The following is a 22,108-nucleotide window of genomic DNA, read 5'->3' on the forward strand; positions in this document are numbered from 1 at the left end:
TTTGTATTACCATTCAAACAACTGTCTTACTATACCTATAACTACGGGGTGGTCCATTGATCGTGGCCGGGCCAAATATTTGACGAAATAAGCGTCAAACGGAAAAACTACAAAGACGAAACTTGTCTAACTTGAAGAGGGAAACCAGATGGCGCTATGGTTGGCCCGCTAGATGGCGCTGCCATAGGTCAAACGGATATCAACTGCGTCTTTTTAAATAGGAGCCCCCACTTTTATTACATATTCGTGTAGTACGTAAAGAAATATGAATGTTTAGTTGGACCACTCTTTTCGCTTTGTGATAGATGGCGCTGTAATAGTCACAAACGTATGGCTCACAATTTTAGACGAACAGTTGGTAACAGGTAGGTTTTTTAATTTAAAAATACAGAACGTAGGTACGTTTGAACATTTTATTTCGGTTGTTCCAATGTGATACATGTACCTCTGTCAATTTAGCATTTCTGAGAACGAATGCTGTTAGACCGTGATTACCTGTAAATTCCAGATTAATGCAATAAATGCTCAAAATGATGTCCGTCAACTTCCTTGCATTTTGCAATATGTGTAACGACATTCCTCTCAACAGCGAGTAGTTCGCCTTCCGTAATGTTCGCACATGCATTGACAATGCGCTGACGCATGTTGTCAGGCGTTGTCGGTGGATCACGATAGCAAATATCCTTCGACTTTCCCCACAGAAAGAAATCCGGGGACGTCAGATCCGGTGAATGTGCGGGCCACGGTATGGTGCTTCGACGGCCAATACACCTGTCATGAAATATGCTGCTCAATACCGCTTCAACCGCACGCGAACTATGTGCCTGACATCCATCACGTTGTAAGTACAATGCCATACTGTCATGCAGTGAAACATCTTGTAGTAACATCGGTAGAACATTACGTAGGAAATCAGCATAGATTGCACCATTTAGATTGCCATCGATAAAATGGGGGCCAATTATCCTTCCTCCCATAATGCCGCACCATACATTAACCCACCAACGTCGCTGATGTTCCACTTGTCGCAGTCATCGTGGATTTTCCGTTGTCCAATAGTGCATATTAGGCCGATTTCCGTTACCGCTGTTGGTCAATGACACTTCGTCGCTAAATAGAACGCGTGCAAAAAATCTGTCATCGTCCCGTAATTTCTCTTGTGTCCAGTGGCAGAACTGTACACGACGTTCAAAGTCGTCGCCATGCAATTCCTGGTGCAATGAAATATGGTGCGGGTGCAATCGATGTTGATGTAGCATTCTCAACACCGACGTTTCTGAGATTCCCAATTCTCGCGCAATTTGTCTGCTATGATGTGCGGATTAGCCGCGACAGCAGCTAAAACAGCTACTCGGGCGTCATCATTTGTTGCAAGTCTTGGTTGACGTTTCACATGTGGCTGAACACTTCCTGTTTCCTTAAATAACGTAACTACCCGGCGAACGGTCCGGACACTTGAATGATGTCGTCCAGGATACCGAGCAGCATACATAGCACACGACCTTTGGGCATTTTGATCACAATAGCCAGACATCAACACGATATCGACCTTTTCCGCAATTGATAAACGGTCCATTTTAACACGGGTAATGTATCACGAAGCAAATACCGTCCGCACTGGCGGAATGTTACGTGATACCCCGTACTTATACGTTTGTGACTCTTACAGCGCCATCTGTCACAAAGCGAAAAAAGTGGTCCAACTAAAACATTCATATTTCTTTACGTACTACACGAATATGTAATAAAAATGGGGGTTCCTATTTTAACAAACGCAGTTGACATCCGTTTGACCTACGGCAGCGCCATCTGGTTTTCCCCTTCAAGCTAGGCGCGTTTCGTTCTTTGTAGTTTTTTCGTTTAATGCTTATTTCGCGAGATATTTGGTCCGGTCATTATCAATGGACGAACCAGTATATTAAGCATGGCTTCAACGACGAACCGGAACTAACGCCCAGGCAAATTATGCGAATCGATTGATTCTTTTTGGAAAAGACTTTAATTGTGTTGAAATTAATGCTCAACTAATGGCACTATTTGTACGTGCACCGTTCGGATTTTACGTGCAAAGACAGTCATCCTTAAGTAACCCCGGAACTTGAGCAAGACTGATGGTTCAAATTTGGTCCAGCAGTATATAGGATCTTTGTCTCAGGTACGTTTTGACCACCTGAAAAAAAGTCTTACTTCTTTAGGATGCAAAAAATACATTTTCTGGGACGTTTTTGAAGTGCGCCGCTTCTAAACTTTAAATTTGTAGGAATCGGTTCAAACTTTGCACGGTGGTAGATAAACGAATAGAGTGAAAACGATTTTCTTTTTACCCGGTTATCTTTATCTGTTGTCGAGATACGATGGTCTAAAATCGAGCTAAATGTAGGACATAAAATTCATTCTTACGTAAACTTAATGTGCGGAATCAGTGTGAACCGAGTCAAATAAATAAAAAATTGATTCTTACGATAAAACTGAAAACTCCCTTTAAAAAATGAAACTTCATTCTGATTTTACGTGCAAAAACACCTTTTTGTGAGGTTTTTTTTATTTTTTTGGCGCGTGCCACTTCTATGTTTCAGACTTGTGTGCATAGGTTCAAATTTTGTAAGGTGATAGACAAATAGCTGTAATTAATGGTAATCCCGCTATTTTGTCAAAACTTTATCCGTCGCCACGATATAAGCAACATGGTTCGAAACACAATAAATAGGCCTATCCCGGATCATTCGTCGACATGATTCGATAGATAATAAATAAGCCCATCCCGCATTATTTGTCGCCCGAGTCAACAAAAATCTGCATCGATTGCCAGGCTATGGTGGCCTAATATCAAAATTATGGCAAAGTGGAAATTGGGAACCAGATTGTAAAATACTCCTATCGCAGCGCAAAAAAAAGTGAATATGTGACGGGAAGAGGAAGGGAACTAGCTTTTCGGCTTACCCGGCACGTTCAGATACATCTAAATCAAAACGTCTTGACATATTCGCGCTTTCTTACGAATTAATCTTACTTCCCCAACACGGTGAATTCTCTTATCTGCAATGTGTTTACAATGTGCATCTTGTAATTTACAGTGGGGATGTGTGCAACCTAAACTTTCATGACGCGTTGTGTCATATTGCACATTTTGGAATTTCTGTTTCGAATGTTTGTACAATCGGTATCGTCCATGTACAAATCTTCCTGAAGAATAAACATAAGAATAAAATATAAGAATTAAGAATTGGTATTAGAATGAAATACGAGGGTTGTCCAGAAAGTAAGTTACAATCGGTCGCGCAATGGACACCCCAGTGAAAATCCGATGAAGCTTTGCACGGATGTGTTGGGTAGTATCTGTAGTGTGACCGTCGATCGCATGTCTCCTGCCAAGTAGGAGGGCCCACTGAGAGGCTTCGCCTTAATGACTGCAGCCCACATAACACAACTGCCACGCACTTCCTTCTTCATCGCAATTCTCAGCCGCACTCTGCAGGAGCAGGGAAGACGCCCCTGCAGTCTTTTGGATGGGGTCACTCACAACGCAGTGCTAATTGGTTCTTCCTGAGTATCATCTCCGTTCACATTAAACGCTGGATACGAAGACAGCACTTGGGAGCAGGCTACGCGCTATAGACCAGCGTAGAGAATTATCGGAGAGCACAGGCGGCTGCCTTCTATGACGATGGTGTTGGAAATTTGGTATAACGCTACGATAGATGTCTAAGTCGGAGCGGTGACTACGTAGAGAAGTGTCTGGAAAGTGTAGCTAACTCTTGCAAATAAAGTGTTTCTGAGTTTCACTGTGGTTTCCATTAAGCACCGATCGGAACTTACTTTCTGTACAACTCTCGTAAAAGAATATGAGAATTTAAAAAGATTGTAACCTCTGAAAATACCACACGCACATATAATACATGTATTACACTTATTGTGAAACCAAGCTGCAATTATACAATTAATACAATGTCCTTGTATCCCCAAACTTGATAAGGAACATTCGTGTAGTAACCTAGGTATAAGGGTGGATAAACGAAAACGATAAAAACAGTAATCGGTTTTCGAACATGGGACGCAGAAGTGAGAGGCTGCGACCTAGCCACTGTGCCCCAGGTAGGTTGCTATCAGCGCAAGCAATAGGGCATCTAAATTTTGACGACAACTTTGACAGTCGTTTTCTCAGAAATAGATAAGCCGAGAGACGTGTTTGCTTATTTTCACTCCCCTTCTACTGAACGAAGTTTCTGGGAAGTAAGGTTATGCCACTTGCCGTGTTCTCTTCTTGAGACACAGCGAATTCGGAACCAAGACAACGATGAGTAGCGATATCAGTACAACAGTACAGAGAAATCATGACTGACTGTCGAGCTAGGCAAGCATCGTCCCAAGCGGAAATTGCGTTGTACTGACGGTGCAATGTTTCCCGAGTGGTTATTGCCTACTATTTAGTGTGATTTTGTTTATTCATCTGCCTCGTGTCTGAATGTGTCTATATGGTGTCAGGAATTAGGTTTGACTGGGAGGTCAGCTTCTTGTGGCCGCACTGCCTGTCAAGCAGGGCCAAGGGCCGCTTGTAACGGTCGGCAATGTCGTTGCGCGTTCCGAGGCGACGGATCAAAGGGTTTTTGGAACTTCTCGTCTTCTTGTAAAATTTCATTGCGTGATATTTAAATCTACAAAGCACGAGTTTCTCATCAACTGCGTCGCATAGGAACGCCGCTGAGAATTCCTCGGGACATGTTATATCCGTTATACTTGTTTTGGAGGCGTTGGAGTTTGATGAGATGAGTTTTCGCAGTTGTTCCCCAGGCGGGGCAGGCGTAGTCCTTTATCGGCCGGAACTAAGACCTATAAATCTGAAGCCCACATGTGGTGATGAGAGCTGAACGCTGATTGATGAGGGGATAAAGAGCGCCCAGTGTGCTGGTCATCATCAAAAATGGTTCAAATGGGTCTGAGCACAATGAGACTTAACATATGAGGTCATCAGTCCCCTAGAACTTAGAACTACTTACACCTAACTAACGTAAGGACATCACACACATCCATGCCCGAGGCAGGATTCGAACCTGCAACCGTAGCGGTCGCGCGGTTCCAGACTGAAGCGCCTAGAACCGCTCGGCCACATCGGCCGCCTTGGTCATCATATTTTTGACTGTATCAACGTGGTCCTTCCATGGGAGTTAGTAGTCCAAAGCCATACCCAGATACCTCGCAGACGGTGTCAATGGAATAGGCCGTTTGAAGCGTAATGTGGGGAAGTTTCGGCGGTCGCCTCCTAGTTAGTAGTAGAGCTTCACTTTTTGTAGCATTGAAACACGTGAATAGTTTGTTGCCCATCTTTCGATGTCAGAAGAGGCAGTTTGTAATATTTGCTTGACAGCTACCGGCCACCGTAGCCGTTTCTTTTGACACGTGGCGACGCAGGGAGGTCGGCGGTATAGGCGTTATACAAGACAGGGGCTCTTACCGCACCGTGTTGTACTCCTGCACGTACAGGGCTATTACAAATGATTGAAGCGATTTCATAAATTCACTGTAGCTCCATTCATTGACATATGGTCACGACATACTACAGATACGTTGAAAAACTCATAAAGTTTTGTTCGGCTGAAGCCGCACTTCAGGTTTCTGCCACCAGAGCGCTCGAGAACGCAGTGAGACAAAATGGCGACAGGAGCCGAGAAAGCGTATGTCGTGCTTGAAATGCACTCACATCAGTCAGTCATAACAGTGCAACGACACTTGAGGACGAAGTTCAACAAAGATCCACCAACTGCTAACTCCATTCGGCGATGGTATGCGCAGTTTAAAGCTTCTGTATGCCTCTGTAAGGGGAAATCGACGGGTCCTCCTGCAGTGAGCGAAGAAACGGTTGAACGCGTGCGGGCAAGTTTCACGCGTAGCCCGCGGAAGTCGACGAATAAAGCAAGCAGGGAGCTAAACGTACCACAGGATGGTGCTCCACCGCACTTCCATCATGATGTTCGGCATTTCTTAAACAGGAGATTGGAAAACCGATGGATCGGTCGTGGTGGAGATCATGATCAGCAATTCATGTCATGGCCTCCACGCTCTCCCGACTTAACTCCATGCGATTTCTTTCTGTGGGGTTATGTGAAAAATTCAGTGTTTAAACCTCCTCTACCAAGAAACGTGCCAGAACTGCGAGCTCGCATCAACGATGCTTTCGAACTCATTGATGGGGACATGCTGCGCCGAGTGTGGGAGGAGCTTGATTATCGGCTTGATGTCTGCCGAATCGCTAAAGGGGCACATATCGAACATTTGTGAATGCCTAAATAAACTTTTTGAGTTTTTGTATGTGTGTGCAAAGCATTGTGAAAATATCTCAAATAATAAAGCTATTGTAGAGCTGTGAAATCGCTTCAATCATTTGTAAAAACCCTGTACTTCTCGGGGCGTTGTTTCACCGTGAGAAGTTCTGACGACAAAGGTCCTGCCTTCGAGGCAATCAGAGAGTAATTTCACCAATCATCCACTCATTCCTTGTACAAGAGCCCACAGTGCCAAAGAATCGCGCGCGTGACATCGAAGGATATCATGGCAAGTATTCGTTGCTGTTGAAGGCTTGTATGGCTTTTTATACTACCCACAGTAGCTGTACCGATGTAGAATTTCCAGGTCTGAAACCAAACTGCTCTGCAGGTAGGACGTCGTCTTGGCTAAGGCTGCGATTCAGTCGGTGAAAGAGAATGCTCTCAAAGGCTTTGCTCAATGTTGGCAGTAAACTTGTTGGCCCGTAGCTTTTTGGATCTGCCCGATTTTTGCCGGGTGTGAGAAGTGCGACAACGACCGCTCGCTTCCACGTCGTGGGGTAGACTCTTTGCCTCATTATGTTGGAGAAGGTGTAGGCGAGATAGTAGGTGGCTTCTGGAGACAATTCTTTTAGTATCTTGGCTTCGATATCACCATGCCTCTGATACATCTTGCCGGAGAGCGCCTTTATGCATTGCAATACTTCAGGTACCGAGGTGGCTTCCTGTTCTTATGCATCTCCTTCATCAGCAGAAAGAAAAGCTTGAGGTCGTTGTTTAACCATTTGCACGTGAGTCTGCACGTGAGCGTGGTTGACTGAGTCCTGGAGAAGTCGGACTGACTGCCGAGTGTTTTTCTTTTGTTTATTGTAATTTTAAAACGTTTACAGAAAGGTAGGCCAGCAGCGGCCTATCTATGCCACTCTTCGGCCACAGAAAAAAACATACATAAAACAGGAAAACAAATAAACAAACGTACATGGAGGATAAAGACAGGAGACATACATATTAAAATAAACGAAGGCGTTCACGGACGCACTTTTTGTATAAAAACGCTCAGCACTGTACACAACGGAGACAGAGTTTCACACGTGAACGGAAGAGCACTGAAGGAGAGACACTGAGTAACTGACGGGAAGACAAACACCAGCACAGTGGTGACGATCTCCGGCGCACTAAAAACGTACTGTGCAGACGAAAAAGCCGAGGGCCTGCCAGAGGGAAGACGTAAGGGTAGGATGGAGGGGGGGGGAGATGCCAGTGGGAGAGAAGAAGGGAGGGGGAGGGGAGAGGGTAGAGGGTATGTGGAAGCGTGGGGAGGGGAAGAGGGAGGGAGGGAGGAAGGGTCAGGAAGTGAGAAGGGAGAGAAGGGAAACAGGATGGCCTGGTGGAAAAACACAGGAGGTGGAAGGGAAGATCAAAGTTGGTAGAAGGGGTAGATGGAGGGGACGAGGGCATCATCAGGGAGGGGGAGTTCGCAGAAGCCACCTTGGGCAAGGGTATGGAGTTTGGTAACATGGAGAGCAGGTGGGATGCAGGTGTAAAGGCGCAGCAGCTGATGGGGGTGGGAAAGGATGGGAGAGACAAGTGGGTGAGGGGGATCAAGTTTACGGGAGGTGTAAAGGATCCGTATCCGTTGAAGGAAGAGGAGGAGGTGTGGGAAAGGAATTAAGTCATAGAGGATCCGTGTGGGGGAAGGGAGGCGGATGCAATAGGCGAGATGGAGCGCATGGCGTTCCAAGATTAGAAGGGACTTGTAGAAGGTAGGTGGGCCAGAGATCCAGGTGGGGTGGTCATAACAGAGGATGGGGCAGATGAGGGATTTATAGGTGTGGAGGATTGTGGAGTGGCCCAGACCCCACGTGCGGCCAGAATGGAGCTTGAGGAGACAGAGTCGGGAGCGTGCCTTGGCTTGGATCGTCCGGAGATGGGGGGTCCAGAAGAGGCGACGGTGGAGGGTGACGCCAAGGTACTTGAGGGTGGAGGTGAGGGCGATAGGACGGCCATAGATGGTGATGTGAAAATCAGGGAGGCAGAAGGAACGGGTGGTTTGCCTACAATGATCGCCTGGGTTTTGGAAGGATTGACCTGTCGAGGTGCTGGGCCGCTAGCTTTAAAGGTCGGCCGCGAACGCGGATGGGCCGGCACGGCGCCCGTCTCATTGCGGAGGCGGTGGCAGCGGCGACAGCATCGCTCCCAGTGCCGTCTAGCGGCTCTCACCAAACTCCATACCTTCCGGCGGGCTTTCAAACTCTCCGGACCGGGATGCCAGATTAACTACTCTGTCCAGTCACCTTAATGTGACCACGTGTCAGAAGCCTGAATAACCACATTTTGCAGTGCGGACTGATGCGAGATGTGCCGGAAGGGAGTCAGTGAGGTTCTGGGAGTCATCGACAGGGACGTGGGGCCGTGCTGACTTTAGTGCCGTGGGCAGCTGCGCTAGGTTTCGCGGCTGAGGATCCATGGCGCGAACAGATCGATTCAGACGGTCCACGAGATTTTCGACTGGGCTTAAATCTGGGAAGTTGGTCGGCGAGGGGAATACAGTAAACTAATCGTGGCGCTCTTCGAAAAACGCAAGCACACTGCGAGCTGTGTGAGACGCTGCATTGTCCTGCTGGTAGATGCCATCGCGCAGAGGAAAAAACAAAGTGCGTACAAGAGTACACGTGGTTCCCGAGGACAAAATGGTTCAAATGACTCTAAGCACTATGGGACTTAACATCTGAGGTCATCAGTAACCTAGATTGCACTAGATGAGTATGTGCCAAGCAAGAAAGTAAGAGATGGAAAAGAGCCACAGTGGTACAACAACCGAGTTATAAAACTGCTGCGGAAGCAAAGGGAGCTTCACAGCAAACATAAACATAGCCAAAGCCTTGCAGACAAACAAAAATTACACAAAGCGAAATGTAGTGTGAGGAGGGCTACGCGAGAGGCGTTGAACGAATTCGAAAGTGAAGTTCTATGTACTGACTTGGCAGAAAATTCTAAGAAATTTTGGTCTTATTTCAAAGCGGTAGGTGGATCAAAACAAAATGTCCAGACACTCTGTGACCAAAATGGTACTGAAACAGAGGATGACAGACTAAAGGCCGAAATAATAAATGTCTTTTTCCAAAGTTGTTTCACAGAGGTAGACTGTACTGTAGTTCCTTCTCTAGATTGTCGCACAGATGACAAAATGGTAGATACCGAAATAGATGACAGAGGGGTAGAAAAACAATTAAAATCGCTCAAAAGAGGAAAGGCCGCTGCACCAGATGGGATTCCAGTTCGATTTTACACAGAATACGCGAAGGAACTTCCCCCCTTCTTGCAGCGGTATACCGTAGGTCTCTAGAAGACCTTAGCGTTCCAAAAGACTGGAAAGGGGCACAGGTCATACCCGTTTTCAAGAAGGGACGTCGAACAGATGTGGAGAACCATCTCTAACGTCGATCAGTTGCAGAATTTTGGAACACGTATTACGTTCGAGTATAATGACTTTTCTGGAGACTAGAAATCTACTCTGTAGGAATCAGCATGGGTTTCGAAAAAGACGATCGTGTGAAACCCACCTCGCGCTATTCGTCGACGAGACTAAGAGGGCCATAGAGACGGGTTCCCAGGTAGATTCCGTGGTTCTTGACTTCCGCAAGGCGTTCGATACAGTTCCCCACAGTCGTTTAATGAACAAAGTAAGAGCATATGGACTATCAGACCAATTGTGTGATTGGATTGAAGAGCTCCTAGATAACAGAACGCAGCATGTCATTGTTAATGGAGAGAGGTCTTCCGAAGTAAGAGTGATTTCAGGTGTGCCGCAGGGGAGTGTCGTAGGACCGTTGCTATTCACAATATACATAAATGACCTTGTGGATGACATAGGAAGTTCACTGAGGCTTTTTGTGGATGATGCTGTAGTATATCGAGAAGTTCTAACAATGGAAACTTGTACTGAAATGCAGGAGGATCTGCAATGAACTGACGCATGGTGCAGGCAATGGCAATTGAATCTCAATGTAGACAAGTGTAATGTGCTGCGAATACACAGAAAGAAAGATCCTTTATTATTTAGCGACAATATAGCAGGTCAGCTACTGGAAGCAGTTAATTCCATAAATTATCTGGGAGTAGGCATTAGGAGTGATTTAAAATGGAATGATGATATAAAGTTGATCGTCGGTAAAGCAGATGCCAGACTGAGATTCATTGGAAGAATCCTCAGGAAATGCAATCCGAAAACAAAGGAAGTAGGTTACAGTAGACTTGTTCGCCCACTGCTTGAATACTGCTCACCAGTGTGGGATCCGTACCAGATAGGGTTGAGAGAAGAGATAGAGAAGATCCAACGGCGAGCAACGCGCTTCGTTACAGGACCATTTAGTTATCGCGAAAGCGTTACAGAGATGATAGATAAACTCCAGTGGAAGACTCTGCAAAAGAGACGCTCAGTAGCTCGGTGATGGCTTTTGTTGAAGTTTCGAGAACATACCTTCACCGAGGAGTCAAGCAGTATATTGCTCCCTCCTACGTATATCTCCCGAAGAGACCATGAGGATAAAATCAGAGAGATTAGAGCCTACACAGAGGCATACCGACGATCTTTCTTTCCACGAACAATACGAGACTGGAATAGAAGGGAGAACCGATAGAGGTACTCAAAGTACCCTCTGCCACACATCGTCAGGTGGCTTGCGGAGTATGGATGTAGATGTAGATCTTTTTATTAAATTCTTTATTTATTAATGGGTCCTTTTATGAACCAAATTACTATAATTGCAGCTAGTTTACAAGTTAACAACTGAACTACAGTCAGCACAGATTTATTATGGGCAGCTATAATTCTATTAATACTCTACTTTATGATAGCTGCTAAGGTCTAATCTCTACTGCCTGCGGCGTCACAGGTGTGTCAGCAAGATTATAAATCTACTATACAGCCTTGCTCACCGAGCTAACCCCGATGAGCGTGGCCCTGACACTAGGCAGACCAAGGATGTTTAACAGCTGCAGGAACCTATTTTAATTTCCTAATTCTAAGTCCTACAAACTAAGTTCTAGTCTATATCATCTTTAGTGCATGTCACGATTCTGTGCTATTGTATCCCGCTCCCCTGGTCCTGCACGTGGCGGATTCCAACTTGGAACTACTTAAACCTAACTAACCTTTGGACATCACAAACATCCATGCCCGAGGAAGGATTCGAACCTGCGACCGTAGCAGCAGCGCGGTTCCGGACTGAAGCACCAAGAACCGATCGGCCACAGTGGCCGGCTCCCCGAGGACAATGCGAACTCGTGTGTATCCGTTGTGACTTCGCGAACCACCAAATCACCCAGGGTATGTTAAGAAAACATTCACCCGACTATAAACTCCCGCCTGGCTGCAGGATGTTTGCTTTCACACGTTTCGCGCCGTTCACGCCAATGGCCGTCTGCCCGATAGAGGATAAAACATGGCTTGTCTGAAAAGACCACTTGTTGCCTCTCAGTCGGCGCCCAATTGCGTTACTGGCGTGCAAATACCAGCCTTTGTCGCCGACGAACAACAGTTGGAGCGATGCATGAACCAGACGCGAGTTGCGAAGGTCCATAGACAGCAGTGTTTGATGGACAGTCTCTAGGGAGACGCTGTCGATAGCCCCTTCGTTCACCTGGGCGGTCCACTTCTCAGCAGTTTCACGTGTATTCGCCCGTACACATCTCTGCAGCCGTCGCTCACCCCTGTCAGCTATGGGTCGTGGTGCACAACACTTGCTTCGGCGCCGTTTTTGGATAGCGCCATTTTACAAGGCACGGATTACTTTGACTATGGCAGAAGCGAACAGTTTACAAATTTCACCGTGTCGGAAATTATTTCACCCTTGGCTCGAAAGCCAATGGTCATGCCTGTTCTGGCGTAACCACAAGCAGTGGAACAAAGAGGAAGAACGCAAGACAAGAGAAGGCTGCGAGACGACGCCAGGCAGTAGCCTGCTGGCAAGGACCGCGCCGCGCCAGGAGCGACCTATGCAAGAAGTGAATATAAGCGCCGCTCCTGCCAGCCTGGGCCAGACATTAGTGGACAGTATTCGCAAAGTATTAGCACGGCCTAGCAGAGAGTGATACGAGAACAGTTGTTAGTAATCCATATCTATTGGTTGTTTAGACTTTGTGTATAGCGAAGAACATTACTGCATGTTGCCCATCACTTGCAACACTTGTCCTAAATACAAAATTAGGTATTGTCAATCTGCTTTATTGAAATACGAGGGTTATTCGGAAAGTAAGGAACGACCGGTCACGAAATGGAAAATACAGTGAAAATCTGATGAAGCTTTGCACAGATGCGTTGGGCACTGTGTCTAGTATGACCCTGGATCGCAACATGTTTCTCTTTTCAGTTCTGAGCTCACAGTGAGAACGTAAAGATGGCTAGAAATTAGCATCTCCCGCCAAGTATGAGAGCCTGGCGAAAGATTTCGCCTGAAACTATGCAAGCCACATAACATAACTGTCATGTGGTTCGTTCTGCACGACAATTCTCGGCCGCACTCTGCTGGGGCAATGAAGATGCTCCTGCAGCGTTTTCTATGGGAAGTGTTTGATCACCTACAATACAGCCCGTAATTGGCTACCCCTGAGATTCGTCTCTGCTCATATGAACCGCTGGGTATGAAGACAATATTTTGACACAGAGTAGAAAATTGACGGAAAGCACTGGCGGCTGTCTTCTATAACGATGGAATTGAAAAGTTGGTACAACGCTATGGCATACGTCTAAGTCTGAGCGGCGACTGTGTAGAAAAGTAGCTGGAAGTTGTAGCTAACCGTTGCAAATAAAACAGTTTTCATTTTCACTGTGGTTTCCATTTCGCGACCTATCGTTCCTTATTTTCCGAATAGCCCTTGTAAAACTACAAATGTTATTTGCTTGAATTGTTATATAGCATTCCGGGAACGCAGGATCCTTTAGGCACCCTATACAAGACGAGTGGGCAGGAATCCACATTTGGCGATAAAGACTCAACATTTTAGTGACGAGCTTCCTCCAAACCCAGTGCCCGTCGGCCACGAACTTTTCGTATATTGTGCTGGCGCCTTAATTTTTTTTTTTACTTTACTTTGCAGGGGCGCTCATTGCTTTACCACTTTCTTGTCGTTTTTGGTAATCAGTGTTTTCTTTGTACATATTTTTTGCCTGGTTTTTTTTTTTTTGCATTTGTGCCTTCCAACATGTCCACCACTCCTGTCCCAGCCCCTGCTTAGGCCTCACAACCGCGAGCGTTAGATGCCTCACGTCTAATGCAGATGTTTCAGTTCCACACGCAGCAGATTTCGGCACTGCTCAGCACGGTGCAGCAGCTGCGCGCCCGACAGAACAAGCACCGCCTACTACAGCTGCTATACCACCTTCTCGTCAGTTTTGTGACCAAGAAGAGGAATGGCTCGAGTGGTTATCATAGTTCGAAGCACAATTATTAGCTCACAATATACCAGGTACCGTGAAACTTCCTCATCTATTTTCAACGGTAGGATGTGCGGTGTTCCGCCTAACCACAAAACTTTATCCTAACCCCTCTCTGAGTGAACTTAATTATGTCCAAGTGATCGCTTCGCTAAATAACTATTATGATCAACAAGAGTATGTGGTAGCAGCTAGCTATCAATTCTTTACTTGCAAAAAACGATCTGAACAAACTTATCAAGAGTGGGCAACAGACTTGAAGGGTATGGTAAGGAAATGCAAATTCAAATGTGCTTTCGGTACTCTATATTCAGATATTATGTTGTGTGATACAGTGTGCCTGATGTCAAACTCAGAGAACAGATTTTGAAACAGTCTCATCCATCATTCCAGCAGATAGTGCAAATACTAGATCAGTAAGAGTCCGGTGCCTTGTCGGCTCATACATTTGAGCAGTCAGCTATTTCTCGGGTTGAGCCCCTTGCTTGCGATCGCCCCCAGCGGATTGCGCTAGCTACGCAGAGTAAACAACACCTCTCCATGCCGCGTAAGCAGATCGCTAAACATGCGGCTACACAGGCGAACAGAATTAAGTCTTGGGTGTTATTCACGGCACAATCGACAAGACTGCCCCTCCAGACAAGCTCAGTGTTACGCTTGTGGTAGGAAAGGACATGTGCAATCTGTATGTCTGCAATGAAACGAACATAAGAAATCGGCGTACTGTAGTCACAAGACCAATGTCATTAATGTTGTGTATTCCAAGTATGCAACTAGCAAGCGTGCAGTTTCGTCAATGATACATCAGTCAAACAAACTTTTTGTTCGTGTACTTCTTTGTGGGAAACGTGTGAAATGTCAGTTGAACAGGGGTGCCTCTGTCATATTACTAAATCGTCACACATATGAACTGTTACCTCTTCATGTCTCTCTAATACTAGCAAGCAAATGATGGCTTATAATGGACAAGGCATCCCTGTTCTCGGAACATATACTTTGACTGCCATGTATCGCCCGAATACGTCAACAGTGATTTTCACAGTGCTACAATCGCGTGAAGTCGAGATCATATTTGGTCTTGATTCTTTTGATTTGTTTGGCTTTAACATTCAGGACAACGTGTTGTCAGTATCTGCATTCCATGCAAAATACTGCCGCTAGATTGCGAAAAGAATTCCCAGAACTCTTTCCTGAAGGTTTAGACAAGGCTAATAATTTTGTTGCACATAATACTCAGCTGAAATTTTGCCGGACCAGAACTGTTCCAAATGCAAAAAGGGACAAAGTCGCTGCTGCTATTGCGCCCATGCAGGCTAGTCAATGGGCGAGTCCACTGGTTTTGCTCCCCAAACCTTAAGGTCGCATTCGCCTCTGTGTTGACTTTAAGTCAATAGTCAGCCCAGAAACTGTGACTGACGCTTATACACTGCCACGCCCAGAGGCTCTCATGGACAAATTAGGCGCTGGTCGCTACTTCGTACGCAACAAGTAGCGCATCGACACTGTACTTGGCAGGGTATGGACGCCCAAGTAGAACAGATGACGTCACAGTGTCACGCCTATGAGGAAAATCAGTCCTCTCCGTCACAAAAAATCTCTGCTTGGCCTAAGTCGCAATCGCCATGGCAAAGTGTGCACATAGACTTTACGGCACCTTTTTGAAACACTCAGTGGTTGATCGTGGTTGATTCATATAGCAGGTCCCGTTTGGTTGTGCCAATGACCTCGACAACGACACGTAGCACAGTTCAGGTGTTCGCATCTTACCTGAAGTAATAGTGTCAGACAACGGACCTCAGTTCACGTCAAATGAATTTTAAACATTCCGTGAACGCAACGGCATACGGCATCTAACTAGCGCGCCGTTCCATCCACAGTCAAACGGCGAAGCGGAACGTTTTGCCAGAGCCTTCAAGCACCAGATGACCAAACTTCGCTCCGCACACCCCAGGGATCAAACATTGAAACTGTTTCTCGCCTCCTATCGTTGGCACCCACGAGATGGACCGTCGCCGGAGTAATTCCTTCACGGCCGCCGCCATGGCGCACCGCTCCATCTGCTCCACTCTCCTCAGCATCCGCCACCGGAGGAAGGCCGCAAGTATCGCTTCGCGCCACACGATATTGTGTTCTACAGGGTTTTTAGCGGCAGCAGACGGTGGGCGCGAGGCGAGATCGTCCGTCGACTTGGCGCTTCCACGCATCTTCTTTCACGTCCAACTGGTTTGCAGCGCCACCATGAAAATCAGCTTCGCTTCTGTCATGTACACTATGATCTTTCAATCTCTCTTCCCCCAGATTCAAGGGTCCGGATGACATCGCAGCCACAGCAGCCGCCAGAGGGTACCATCACGACACCACAGGGCGACCCCATGGAGACGGAGGCTTCGCCTCCTCCGCGTCCTCTTACCGACGGAGCTGGACACGCAAACAACGCAGCAGTCGCCGCTTTCTTCACCTAGTTCATGGCAGCAGGAGGTCGGCGCGTACCGTTCTGGTCGTTTTCCGGGGGAAGTTTCCGCCAGAGCTCAGGTTGGATGGCGGCGTACGGCTGGAAACTTGACGTCCCCTGCAGCTACAGCTTCCGGCCCGACGTTGCGCCCACATTCCTGGATCCTCCGTCGTGGTTGCACTCCCTACATGACGACGGTCCGTCCGAAATGTTCTGGCGTAACCACAAGGGCCAAAACGAAGACGAAGAACGCAAGACCAGAGAAGGTTGAGAGGCGACGTCAGCCAATATCCTGCTGACAAGGACAGCGACTTCTAGAAGTGAATATAAGTGCCGCTCCTGCCAGCCTCGGCTGGACATTAGTGGACAGTATCAGCCCGACCTAGCACAGTGCTACGAGAACAGTTATCAGTGATCCATATCCATTGCTTGTTTGGACTTGGTCTATAGCCAAGATCATTACTGTTTGCAAGTCGCCCATCGTTTGCGACACTTGCTGTACATTCAAGTTAAGTATTGTCAAATCTGGTTTATTGAAATAAAACTACTAATGTTACTTGCTTGAATTGTTGTGTAGCATTGCAGCACCGCACCATTCCTTAGGCATCCTACACGAGACGAGTGCGCAAAACCCCACAATGCGCGTCAGGACAACAAATAAATTGTTCCGTTTCCACTTTACGACAACGACTGTGCTGTTTTCCGCGTCCCCCTGACACGGTCTCTATACCCTCCACTGTTACTGCTGCCACCTGCCATCTGTGAGTGGTTACTGCACATTGAAGTCGAATGTTAAGTGGTGGATTTCAGAAGCGTTGCTCTATTAAGAATGCCATTTACATGTTCACCCACCAAATTTTACGAGCGTTAAGTAATAAAACAGCGCCAGATGGTATTTTCAGCGACATATCTAAGGCATTTGACTGTGCGCACCACAGTATTTTCCTAGATAAATTGAAATTTTATGGTGTTACAGTACAGCCAACCAATGGATGATGTCATATCAAAACAAAAGAATGGAGAAAGCTGTACTTAACAATTCATACAAAGTAGTCCAGGGACATTAGTCTGACTGGGGAGAAATCACGTATGGGGTTCCTCAAGGCTCAATCTTAGGTCCACTACTGCTCCTTATATATGAATATGTAAACGACCTTCAGTCTAATACACGACAAGCCGAATTAGTTATTTTTACAGATGACACTAGTCTTGTAATCTATCCAACAATAGATACAGAAATAGAATAAATGGTAAACAATGTCCTTAATCTATCATTGACTGGTTTTCTGAAAATGGTCTCACCCTCTGTTTTAAAAAGATAGGACATATACAGTTCTGCAAATCTAGGGGATAAGAGCAACACACGGTGATGAAAGAATAAATACGGTGGAAACTTCAAAATTCGTAGATGTTCATATTGATGACGATTTAGAGTGAAAAAAGTACATTTGGAACTCTTAAAAGGCTTTAGTTCAGACACATTCACAATTAGCATCTTTGCAAATCTTGAGGAGAGACAAATCAGTAAGCTGAGATATTTTGCATATTTTCATTCAATAATGACATATGGAATAATGTTATGGGGTAGCTCATCTTTAAGGAAGAAAATCTTCATTCCTCAAAAACGTTCTGTAAGAGTAATATATGGTGCTCACCCACAATCATCTTGTAGACATCTGTTTAAGGAGTTGGGCATTCTGACTCTCGTTTCAGGTATGTTTGCCGCTTCATGAAATTTGTTCGCGCACACACACACACACTCCACTCGTGAATGGTAGTGTGTGTGTGTGTGTGTGTGTGTGTGTGTGCGTGTGTGTGTGTGTGTGTGTGTGTGTGTGTGTGTTCCACATCTCCTCCTAAATCAGTGGACCGGCTTCAACCAAACTTGGCACACATGTACCTTACGGTCAAGCAATAAATGTCGTGGTCTTCAGAACAACCTGTCCATCAAATAGGTGGGGTTGGCGGTGAAAAAGAAGCATAGCCCGCGACTTTATCCATCCAGTATCTCTGAATGAGAGCGCTTAGCTACATGCAACAGACATTACACAAGATTTTAAACCTGAACGAAATTTTTTCTCGCTGTCAACCGCTGAAAAATGATAATAGAAGAAATGCTTATGGCTTATTATTGTTCCGCTGTTCATGCAGTAAAAGTACTGCATGACGCATGAGGTACGTTATAATTTATTACATCTTTACTACTAATTTTATTCGCGACAGATTTTACGGACAGTATTCACGTTGTTGTTGTTGTGGTCTTCAGTCCAGAGACTGATACAGTAAAGCTGCATACCCTCGGGAAAAATTACGGCTGTAGTTTACCCTTGCTTCCAGCCGTTCGCAGGACCAGCACAGCAAGGCCGTTTTGGTTAGTGTCACAAGGCCAGATCAGTCAATCATCCAGACTGTTGCCCCTGCAACTACTGAAAAGGCTGCTGCCCCTCTTCAGGAACCACACGTTTGTCTGGCCTCTCAACAGATACCCCTCCGTTGTGGTTGCACCTACGGTACGGCTATCTGTATCGTTGAGGCATGCAAGCCTACCCACCAACGGCAAGGTCCATGATTCATGGGGCGGGGGGAGTATTCACGTATGCCACTGAATCTAAGTGCAAAATTATATCATTGTACGACATATAGTTCAAGAGATGATGTGGCATAAACAATGAGATGAGTGACACACTGACGCTTCAACCATATATTTAAATTTATTACTTCGTTGGTACTTGTTCTACTCGCAACACATTTTGCGGACAGTATCCACATATACCACTGAATTTACGTATAAAATTATATCATTCTACGACAGATCAGGAGATACGACGTCATAAACATTAAGCGCAAGGCCAGACGTTGTGTGGTACGGGCGTGAACGCAAAGCTACAAGTAAGTACCTAGGTAGGGTCTGGTTTCTCCGCTAATGTATTTAAAACCTAGTTTACACGACGAGACTAGGCGGTGTGCAACTGCAGTACCGACCACTGCGCATGTGCGCTGAAACTGAAAATATTCATCTTGGTCCAGCTTTGGCGAACCTAGTAGTTACACTTGTTTTGAGGTTAGGTGTCATATCGGCACAGTGTAAAAAAAAAAAAAAAAAAAAAAAAATGAAGTTGGGAACGGGGAAAATTGTTCGCATTTTGGATATCTGTGATACATATAGGTGTTCGTGGGATGTTAACGATGTGGATTATAAAAAAAAAAAAAGTTGGAGCATGTTGCTGCGCTTGAGGCTTCCCTGCGCACGAATAGGTTGACGATATCGTTCGCTTATGAGTTCGCTTATGAGTTCGTACACAAAAGAATTGAGAAAACTGCAGACAAGTCAAACACTGTTCATGGGACGAATATGAATTCCCACTTGCCAGGAAAGGCAGTGTGATTTGTGGTTCCAGTTCTGGCGACAATGCTTCACGCATTACGGTATCTTTCTTCCTTACTGCGATATTAAATCTGGTTAGAGGAAACGCAAACTGTTCTGATTATTCTAGCACTTCATCTGGAATATAAAAGTATTTTGTGGTAAATTAATTAATAGTGATGGTTATTCTGAAATAACTTGACGGGTCTTCCATAACAGTTTATTTCAGCAAGGTTGCTGAGCGTCCGTGCTGACGTCTTTTCTTTATGCAGTCGTGAATCCAGACACGTGTCTTGTTTATTTTCTTAAGCAGTGATTTCATGCAGACAAGCATTAACTCCGCCGCGACTCGTGCGGCTGCCAAAACTTCCATTTCGGAGGCGACTCCGGCATTCACAAAACGACGAAACTGAAGTGTACACTTCTGTCTCTGTGTCTACAGTCGTACACGAAACCATTTGCTGGAAACCCATTTCACTAAACGAGTTGCGCAAACTAATGTGTCGTGTAAACTAGCCTTAAGTTTGCCCGCTATACAGTCGCTTGTGTGCTTCAGGAAACAGAACAGGTCCTGGTAATGCGGAACGTCCATGGTCAGGGGTTCTATACAAAGTTGTCAATGTTATTACACGGTCATTAACTGACTCTGTTGGTTGGTAACGCCTTGCTATGAGTTTCATGATTGAAATTATTTCGTACAGTCCTTGCAAAAATACAGGCTGATGTAAATTTGTATTTTGAATTTATAAAGCACTTGCATCTGGAATTAAGACTGTTTTGTGGTAAATTAATTAATAGTGATGGTTATGGTCTCCAATTCATTGTTCATTTCTGGGGTTTGAGCAAGAGAAATTACAGCCGCATTATTCTGTGCATTGTGTGGATTTACTTCTAAGTGTAATTTATACTTCCGTTTTTGTGCTACCGTTAATATTGGCTTTTCCCTCATAAGTTTTTGTTTTGTCCACTGTGGATTTATTTAGAAAATCTTAACTATTGGACAGGAATCACGTATATTTTCACTGTCACTCAGAATATGCGTACTATTCAGTGTGTATTCATTAACAAATTTTAATTGTTGTTATTCACTGTGTATTTATTTGACAAGCTTTTATCTTTCTCTGAATCATAGGCGCAGTTTTCTCCCTCTAGAGGTTGTTCTACTCATCGTGAAATTATTTAACAGGTTGCCCGTAATGTTCTGTCATTACTCCGTATATTTTGACAGCTTTGCTTGTTTAGAATCATTTGCGGTATTTATGTTACCATAAATTGTGTATTATGACAAGAAAAGTGAATGCCTCCCCACCCTTCCAACCCATAGTCACTTCCGCTTCTCAGCCTAAGCTGCTGCTAAAACTGAAGTAACATTATGGGTATTCGACACTATTTACTTACGTTTAACATCAGCTGTAAGTCGGTGCAACAACCATTTCCTGAAAGTATTTTGGAGGAAGGAAGATTATAATTCAACGTACTGTCGACGCAATGTAATTGGAGATGGAATAGAGTATCGAACTAGTTGGATGCGGCAGGGAATAAGACTTGTCCTTGTTCAGAGCAAGCGTCCTACTTCCTAGCGTGTTCCATGACCGATTCTGAGAAACTACTGAAAACCGAAAACCAGGATGTTCAGACGGGCCAGCGCTAGAGCACCACAGAAATAGTTAATGACCTCCAGTGAGAGACGTAACGATAAAGGCGATGTGCACCACAGAAATTCTTGTTCTTCAAAAACCGAGTAAATTCGTCGATAGCCGAATCTGGTTATTTGAGCATCATCAAAGTCACCAAGATAAGTTGCCGGTTGTACAAAGAATTTACCGTTATGCGCATGATTTGTGAGAAGCCCCAACTGCCCACAATTTGTGACGAATTTCTTAGCAGTGATAACATGTGATCTATTGTCGACTGTTCTGGTTATAATAGAACCCCACACACTACGTTTTCTTATTAACAATATCTTAGCAGCGATAACATGCCGGCCGAAGTGGCCGTGCGGTTAAAGGCGCTGCAGTCTGGAACCGCGAGACCGCTACGGTCACAGGTTCGAATCCTGCCTCGGGCATGGATGTTTGTGATGTCATTAGGTTACTTAGGTTTAACTAGTTCTAAGTTCTAGGGGACTAATGACCTCAGCAGTTGAGTCCCATAGTGCTCAGAGCCATTTGAACCATTTTTGTGATAACATGTGATCTATTGTCGACTGTTCTGGTTATAATAGAATCCCACACAGTACGTTTTATTATTAACAATAGAGGGTGAATCATTTAAAACTTACACCGCAAGTATTGCGGAAATAGAAAAGTGCTGTTTATGTGCGGTTTTCACAGGATGGGTTGGTAGTCAGAGGCTCGTATTGTTAGCCAATACACATATTGTAATAATACTGAGTGTACTTCTTGTGAAAACATACACTTTTCTAAATGGAACAACGCCTATTAAAATTAGCAGACTGAAAGCGGGATAAGTTAGAATGTCAGTGAAGTCTGTTGCAGGGCTGTAGTGCGAGTCGTTTACGAGATATCGTATTTTGAAAAGTTTCCCCGCTGACACTTGTACTATAATAGCGGTAGTACACACAAAAGAACAACGAAAGT

Source organism: Schistocerca piceifrons, chromosome 2 (assembly GCF_021461385.2).
Source record: "Schistocerca piceifrons isolate TAMUIC-IGC-003096 chromosome 2, iqSchPice1.1, whole genome shotgun sequence".
In the NCBI taxonomy this organism is placed as follows: Eukaryota; Metazoa; Arthropoda; class Insecta; order Orthoptera; family Acrididae; genus Schistocerca; species Schistocerca piceifrons.